At 40.3% G+C, this 9,056-nt stretch overlaps 1 pseudogene; it reads right to left on the bottom strand.

The window, feature by feature from the left end:
• On the bottom strand, positions 1-6,137 carry LOC139465996 (tubulin alpha-1A chain-like; annotated as a pseudogene).
• Between the last annotated feature and the right edge of the window lie 2,919 nt (positions 6,138-9,056).

The following is a 9,056-nucleotide window of genomic DNA, read 5'->3' as shown; positions in this document are numbered from 1 at the left end:
TTAGTATTCTTCTCCCTGTTCCTCTCCATAATCTTCAGTACAGTCCATCCCAACCTCCTCGTAGTCCTTCTCCACGGGCTTCGGAGAACGCTCCCTCCTCCATACCCTCCCCCCACGAACTAGTGGACGAAAGCACGCTTTGCGTACATTAGATCGTACTGGTTGTCGAGACGAGCCCATGCTTCAGTGATTGCAGTGGTGTTGCTCAACATACGCATGGCTCTCTGGACCTTAGCCAGGTCACCACCAGGGACAACAGTGGGTGGCTGGTAGTTGATGCCGACCTTGAAACCAGTTGGACACCAATCGACGAATTGGATGGTTCTCTTCGTCTTGATGGTGGCGATGGCAGCGTTTACATCCTTCGGGACGACATCTCCTCTGTACAGTAGGCAGCAGGCCATGTACTTGCCGTGACGAGGGTCACACTTTACCATATGATTGGCAGGCTCGAAACATGCATTGGTGATATCTGCCACGGTAAGTTCTTCATGTAGGCCTTCTCTGCGGTGATTACAGGAGCGAACGTTGCCAACGGGAAGTGGATTCGTGGATATGGTACAAGATTGGTCTGGAATTCGGTCAAATCCACGTTCAGGGCACCATCAAAACGAAGACAGGCTGTGATTGAGCTCACAATCTTACCAATCAGACGATTCAGGTTAGTGTACGTTGAATGGTCAATGTCGAGGTTTGGACGACAGATGTCAAAGATAGCCTCATTGCTGACACCCGAATGCTCCAAGGTGGTGTGGGTTGTCAAGATAGATAGCCTAAGAGTTGTAGGGCTCGACGACAGTTGTTGGGACAGGGTAAATACAGAACTCCAGCTTTGCATATTACAATGTATACGGGCCTGAAATGACGGTACACCATAAAATCACCCACCCAGTCTTACCCTACGAGACACTATTTTCATTGTGCACATGCATGTAACCGGACTTGTTTAAGTTGTACTTAAGACACTCGTTGTACTGGTAACAATAGTTGTATTACAGGAACAGTTCTCGTGTTCACAGATGCCTGTCATGCTTACCATGATGAAGTAGCTTAGGTCGCACGAGTATGGTGCTGAGAAAACAGTTTTATAGTTAGAGCGAATAGGAAACTGAGGATCCTTGCACGGCTATGGGGCGCAACTCAGCAAAGCGAATTGCCGCGACACAACCCTGGCACATACCATTTGATTTCCCCAATTGATGTATCAAGTCAGTAGTATAGATAGTTCTCCTGGATCCCTGAGACCGGTACACCCACGATGGGGCCAGATTTATACCCCAATACTACTACTACAGGAGGGGAATTTTTTCTCTCTTTCATTAAAATGATGATGCTATTCTACGATTGACATGACATTAAACTAAATATTATTTGTGGTGAGAAAACGAGAGGTGCCGAAACAGGATTGTATCAAAGAATAGGAAAAGATACAAATACGAATGCGCCCAAATAGGTGTACTCCCAATAAAACGTTTGAAGTACATAGGATATAGGAAAATACCAACGGATCTGTTCTTCCGATAGATCTTTCTTAGGGAGCCTTTTTATTATACAATACCTACCCCATTTGTCTAGATAGAAAACCTAGGAAATTGCTGAACATCCCAGGAAACATTGTCAGTTACAACTGAAAAGCAGTCACGGGACAGCGAAAGTACTATGTCTGAAACGGATATAAAGAAGATGTTGGACTAACGTGGACTTTATTATTTTATTATATATTACATGTACACCGAGTGAACATTTACCTCATTTTTGTATATATATCATGAACTCGCTGCTTAAATTCAGACACAAAAATCTGGTTTGGTTTACAATAACTTGACCCAGCCAAACATATCCAAAACCAAATACTTTTTCTAACAAGAACGGCCCAACTTTCTACATTAATTAGGATGACTTAACATCATTTGTAAAAGAGCTTTATACACAATACTAATATATCTATTTGGATCACACTTTAAGATTTTCATTCAATATTTAATAATTGTGACAAACCGCACACTTATCAATGGTGTAGTACCCCGAATTCACCATAAACATATGTCGATAGTGTAGATAAATTAACACTTAATATCTGTTTAAGAAATCAAAGATGTACAATTGCATTGGCCTCCCTAAAACCCCACACCTCACATCCATAACACAATATGGGTTGAACTAATGATTGAAATAACTGGTACAGGATATCAACAGAAATATACTTATTACTATTAATAACTCTATACAATGAAAATAGAGCTTTTATTGCCTGTTCAGATAGTGTTTTTTACATTCTGAAAACCTACCAGACCACGATACTTGAAATCAATGGTCCACGAAAGCACTGTAAGTTTGATTTAACAAACTATGTAATACAAAAATACAATCAACAGCTTATTTAGCGCGAGCGAGGTTAGCTTTATTGCTATTTTACAGACGCTTGCAGCAGTACCTACAAAGCACTTCCACAGCTTTCGTTTCTGTAATACTCAAACTGAAGTGTCAGTTTATAAGTATCATAACATAACTTCACGGAAATGAAACGTAAAAAAACATGGAAGAGAATTTCAATGCCGTTAACGGTGCTGATCACCGCAATTGCCTATTTACAGCAAAGGATTCACGTGAATGGGTGTGCACGGTGGACTTAGCTCTAGTTATGTAAACGATCGAATATGTGGCTACACAAACTCATGTACCGCTAAAGGGGAGTGTGTCAGAGAAGTGCGTGAGTGAGTTAAGATTTAACGTCACATCGGCAGTATTTCAGCCATATCGTGACGAGAAGTACATTAATAATACATATATTTATACAATATAAACAGCTGTCAACGATGGATAGTACAATAACTAGAATATCACAGATATGATTTAAAATAAGTTAAGAACATTTAAAAACAGAAAGTATTAGTTTCCAACACAATATAAAAATTGGCTTGAGGTCGTCAGTTACTGAAGGGTGATCACCATACCAGGGGCCATGGGGACTTACAGTACCTTTGCTTTCTGCATGCATATGGACCCCGGTAGGATTTATATCACCCTACAGTCACAGGCGATAGTTTACCTGTTAAGTCTAGGGTTAAAATGACGACAAAATACTACGTTTAAAAGTCTGGCATGCATAAAAATACTTTGAATGATGTGGAACTTACATACCCTCTAAGGTGCACAATAATTTTACGCTACTTCAATCCCCCTCGAGGGTACAGCCACTAACCATCTAAGTTATTAATTAGCCCTACCAATTTATAATATCATACACTAAGTACATCAAAATTTATGAACAAGTTCTATTTCTTTTTAAAAGCATAATATCAAATGAGAATTAACATTATTAAAAAGGTCCTTGACTGTTTTTACACTTAAATATTTATCCCTTGTGATGGAAAAATCAACACACTCAAGCAGGACATGCAGGAAACACCAGACGCGTTCGGAATACCTCACTTAAGTGCATTGACATACGAATGGTACATTTTACATACTATCCTATCCAGGCCAAAGAAATCCCGCAGACTGGAACCAAACTAATTATGTGGCTGGTTCTTATCATTACGATCCAAACTTTATGGGGATTGTTTATAATTTGTGTGGCTGTCTCTGTTTAGAGTGTGTGCATATTCCATAGTTTGGTTGCTTTCTGATGGTTTTCTTTGATACGCCCCTGTTTGAGTTGACATACAAATCGGCATTCGTCGTGATTGGATCCACACCATAAACATATTCAACCCATGATATTTAATTATGTTAGTAAATATTGTCAAACTGGCTGTCAATTCAGCGAGGCTTAAACAAAACTCACTTGGGTTAATGATAACTAAAACAAATCTGTGACGTCACTCCATTACTTTTAACGAATGGACTGTTGGTTGTTAATTATTCATGCCTGTTTCAATTAAGAATTTTCGAATCCACATTTCAATTAAGGTACACTTAACATTTCTTCGACCAATATGTGTCGCCAGCGGGCCTCGAAACCACATTCTCTAATTTGACGACGTGAATAATCGATCCCGGCTAAGCGACATATGCTAGACTAAAATTAAGTATTCATTGTTTTCATATAGCTGTGTCGTCCTTTAAAGCACATAAAAGTAATGTATGCTGTTTCGTTACAGCATGTCACCAATAACGTCGTTCATATTAAAGTAACGCGTGAAGGTCCAGGGTAGAATAGGTCTTCTGCAACCACTGTTTGCCGTAAAAGGCAACTATGCTTGTCGGAAGAGGCGACTAACGGGACCGGGTGGTCAGGCTCGCTGACTTGGTTGATGCATGTCATCATATCCCAGTTGCATGGATCGATGCTCATGATGTCAATCATTTGGATAGCCTGGTCCAGACACGATTATTTATACAGACCGCCGTCATATAGCTGGAATATTGCTGAGTGCGGCGTTAAATAACAAACAAACAAGTAAATAATATTGAAGTGATCATAGATAACCCCTTGATGAGAAAAACTACGTAAAGAGGGATCTGTAGTTCCTATCACACCCGTCAGTATTTACTAAAATGGCACCAGCGCTTGATGAAATACTCCATTCCCCTTGGCTTAGAGTGAGTGAGTGAGTGAGTGAGTGAGTGAGTGAGTATGGTTTTACGCCGGTTTGAGTAATATTCCAGCAATATCACGGCGGGGGGACACCAGAAATGGGCTTCACACATTGTACCCATGTCGCAAATCGAACCCGGGTCTTCGGCGTGACGAGCGAACGCTTTGACCACTAGGCTACCCGACCGCCCCCTTTGGGGCTTAGAACAATTCATTGAAGAAATCAACTCGGACGGGTGAACACCTTGCCACAATGCAACAGCTTTGCAGTGTTATATCACACCGTGCCAGCTTAATGTGGGTGGAAGTGATTGTAGACGTTTATCACTTTGGTAAAAACCCACAGGGCGAATCTGGGATTCGAACACACGAGCATAGGGTTTTGCAAAGCAGCGCCTCAGGCGCCATGCCCACTATTTTAAACTGTATAAAATGTATAACAGTGGATGATTCAAGCTGTATGTAAAAGAATAAATAGACAACAGAGAAGTGTTACGATTCTTTTTTATCAATGTATAATGTTGAAGCATGTGGGTGAATTCAGTCACTGTATTAGGGCGTTCCATGCGTGTCAAATGCTTGAAAAGTCATTCAGCGATAAAAGGAAACTTCCAGAAACAATACTACATCGGACATTATAAAAAGTAAAATTATTACAGGACATAATCACAACCCCATAAGAGTACGATCAGCTATATAAAATAACAAAATGTGTTTTCGTATGAATGATACCATACTGAAATATGATCCTTGTGATCGTGTTGGTGATGCTGAGAATATAGATTAAGTAAATGATCGTATGACATACAACGTTAAAATGATGCCATATACTGTAAAACTGTTTAAAAATGACTAGCTAACTAGCGCTTGTACGCAATAAATAATAAATATTGTAGTTAATGTTGCGATATGATTGATCGATCTTTGACAAATGTAAATGATTATGTACAGTGGAAAAGTTGAGTACACGGCGACACAGATAAGATTATCAATAGGACAACTGTCAGCAGATAGTGTTGCGACATGATTGATCGACTTTGAATCTATCACTGTGATGAAGAGGTGAAACTTGTCTTTGTTCCTCTCTGGTAGCCCGGTGATATACCTTGCTACTTGCCACTTCGTAGTACCATAGTCATAAGGCAGTGGTAGTCTGGTGCAGGTATTATATCTCCTTCAAGCGTTAAAGCTATCTCACGAAAGCATTTTGTTGATGGTGACTGCTGGATTACGATGGTTGTGACGATCAGTGATATATATTAACGCTGGCCAGTGATGGTGTGATCATGATACAGGTTCAATTCATTACAACCAAGAAAAATGTTCCCACATCCCACCTTCATTAAACATCGGTTGCAGGGGCTTCAGAGCTGGAACTCTTTGTGGAGTTACTGATGACGTCTAGCAGGAGGCTACGGCGGATAGCTACCTGAACATTGGGCTCTGTGGTGCTGGACTCTGGTTCCAGGCGTACGTTGGAAGACACTAGGGATCTTTTCCCACGTAATTGTTCCGCTCTTGATCTTCTACAGGCCTGGGTGTCGGCGACAAGAAGAAACACAGCAATGCATACGATGATTTTAGTTGTGGTTTCCATCATTCAATCTAGCCTGGATCTTGTACTGCAAGTGATATGCTCGAATTGCCTCATGGTACCAATCTTTTCATTTATATAGCAAATTGTGACGCTAAAATAAGAGGGATTTTCCCGAAAAAGATTTGTAAATTTAACGTTGGATAAATGTTCCTTCCTCGAAATAGGGAAGAACTTAGAAGTGATGAGTTGTAAGGACGCTGACACCCACTCCTAAACAGGTCATTGTGGGATACCCCGCTCTATATTTACACACTGAATAACACACTCTGAGTGTGTTGTTACGTCAGTAGGCTTTGAAAGTCATTGTTTGAAATCTAGGTCAACACTTCAGTAGTCACAAACCATCCCATTGTGATGTGAAGGCGAATGCTTGATAAAAATATTCAATATGGCAAAGAACGGGGCTTCCTATTGAAGTATTATAATATAATTGCATCAGATCATTTAATTTTTTTTATTATTATATACATGTATCCATGTAATGTTTTCATTATTCATTCTATAAATGTGGGTATTGTACTAGTCAAGTCTAGCGAATAGGTGTATATATATATATATACCCGATATAGGTAATAAATTGCCAAAAATGAAGGTTTGTGGCATGCAGGTCGTATTTTGAGGGAGGTGGGGAGGTATTGTGAACATGATATGCACACATTTCCATTTAATTTAAACGATACAGCCGATTTCAACTTCGGCCAAGATGGCGAGTGACGTACCTTGTCTATTTATATATATATGGGTCCACTGTTTCAGTTAAACCACTATCCTGCTTCAGGGGCCTGTGCGCTAGCCCACGGAGATCCCATGCCGCAGTTAAACATGAATACCCCACTCGGACACAGTATACTGACCAGTCCTTGTTTAAGCCCCTTCATGCCGAACGGCAGAAGGGTAACAACAAGTTCCATCTTTTGCCGTCTTTTGGTATGACGCGACCGGGGATCGAAGCTCCGACCTTCCGCTCTCCTGGCAACCGCTATACTACTATACCATTAAGTCGGTAACACATGATAAATATACCGATAAATATAATGTAGATATCATATTTCGCAGTACTGCGTGTTTCACACGAGGTCTGGGGCGGTCGGGTAGCCTAGTGGTTAAAGCGTTCGCTCGTCATACCCGGGTTCGGTTCCAGACATGGGTACAATGTGTGAAGTGCATTTCTGGTGTCCCCAACCGTGATATGGCTGGAATATTGCTAAAAGCGGCGTAAAAACATACTCACTCACTCACTCACACGGGGTCTACACATACACGTGGTATTGAGTGCGGCGATAAACAACAAACAAACAAATCATATTAAAGTGAATATAGAAAAGCTTTGTTTGTTTGTTGTTTAACGCCACACTCAGCAATATTCCAGCTATATGACGGCGGTCTGTAAAATTATCGAGTCTGTCACGTAACTGAGATCGATGACATGCATCAACCAAGTCAGCGAGCCTGACCACCCGATCATGAGAAAAACTAAACAAAAACAAGATGCAGAGAACCATATATGTTCAGAGCTCTGTATTTCCTATAATCCCCCGTCTGCATGTGAGGAGCCTAAAACTACCCATGGAAAAGATCAACTGGCGAGTCAGCTGGCACACACACATCGTGGTCATCAACACGTTTCTCGTGCGGCACTCAAGAACGACTAAAAAAGTATTAACACATACTAAAACGAGATTTGATTTATTTTTCAAATATTTTCCACTAAAGAATGTCTTGTCAAAGTCTAAAAGTAGGGATGTATTTTAAGTTTGATAGAGTAAGGATGTTGGAGAAAATATCGACGCGATCGTACCGTTGTGAAATACTCAGAGGTGATGTATGAATTCTTAAGCCGAGTCATGATTCAGACATTAAGTGAAACTAAACATATATTGCGATCAAGTACAGATACCGAAAACCCATGTTGCTTTTACCACTGACAGCATATAGTGTTTGTGTATACACTAGACTAACGCTTAATCTCAAACAAGGGACTACAAATAAGTTGAACAGGAGCCCAAATGAGATGGGAGATTTATAGTGAAAATCTAGACTTGCTTCATTTAGAGCCATTCAAATATATAGTGCCCTACTCGCTGTCATCAAGTTACTGTGACGTACCTGGTATACTTCTACGATAACCCGCCTCATTCACGCCCTGTACAATATACATGTAGGAATGATGACACCCGTATCATTTTATTGCATGTGGAAGTGCTTTGTAGGTACTGCTGCAAGCGTCTGCAAGGACCCTGTGCATCAGTAGGCACTGGTAATCTAGCTTGGTTTGGAAATAGACAACACCGTTAAGTTTGCATGTTACGACTCGTAATGGTGAATACATGCCATGCCCGCTATTCTAAAATGAAGAACAGTTGATTCAAGCTGTAAAAGGATAAATAGACAACAGGGAAATGTTACGACTCTCTTTTATTAAATTGTAATTGTTGAAGTATGTGAATGAAAAGAGACAAGTTAACTGGAGCTTCTGTTAAATAAATAATAAATATTATGAAAGACATTGGTAGTGATGATGATGATGATGATGATGATGTTTTAATATATACTGAACGCTGCTTGTGCTAATAGATAGTTTCCTTATACAAATGTTAATCATTATGTTCAGTCTGAATGTTGAATACACAGCGACACAGATAAGACTATCAATAGGACAACTGTCCGCAGATAGTGTTGCGACATGATTGATCGACTTTGAATCTCTTATATAGTCTTTCATCACTGTGAGGAAGAGGTGAGCTTTGTCTCTGTTCCTCTCTGGTAGTCCCGCGATATACCTTGCATTTAGCCACTTCGTAGTACCATAGCCATAAGGCAGTGGTAGTCTGGTGCAGGTATTATATCTCCTTCAAGCGTTAAAGCTATCTCACAAAAGCATTCTGTTGATGGTGACTGCTGGATTACGATGGTTGTGAC

This window comes from Haliotis cracherodii, unplaced genomic scaffold (assembly GCF_022045235.1).
Source record: "Haliotis cracherodii isolate W230 unplaced genomic scaffold, xgHalCrac1.p SCAF_18, whole genome shotgun sequence".
In the NCBI taxonomy this organism is placed as follows: domain Eukaryota; kingdom Metazoa; phylum Mollusca; class Gastropoda; order Lepetellida; family Haliotidae; genus Haliotis; species Haliotis cracherodii.
Note: the sequence above shows the minus strand (reverse complement) of the source record. Positions and strands in the feature narration are given on the sequence as shown.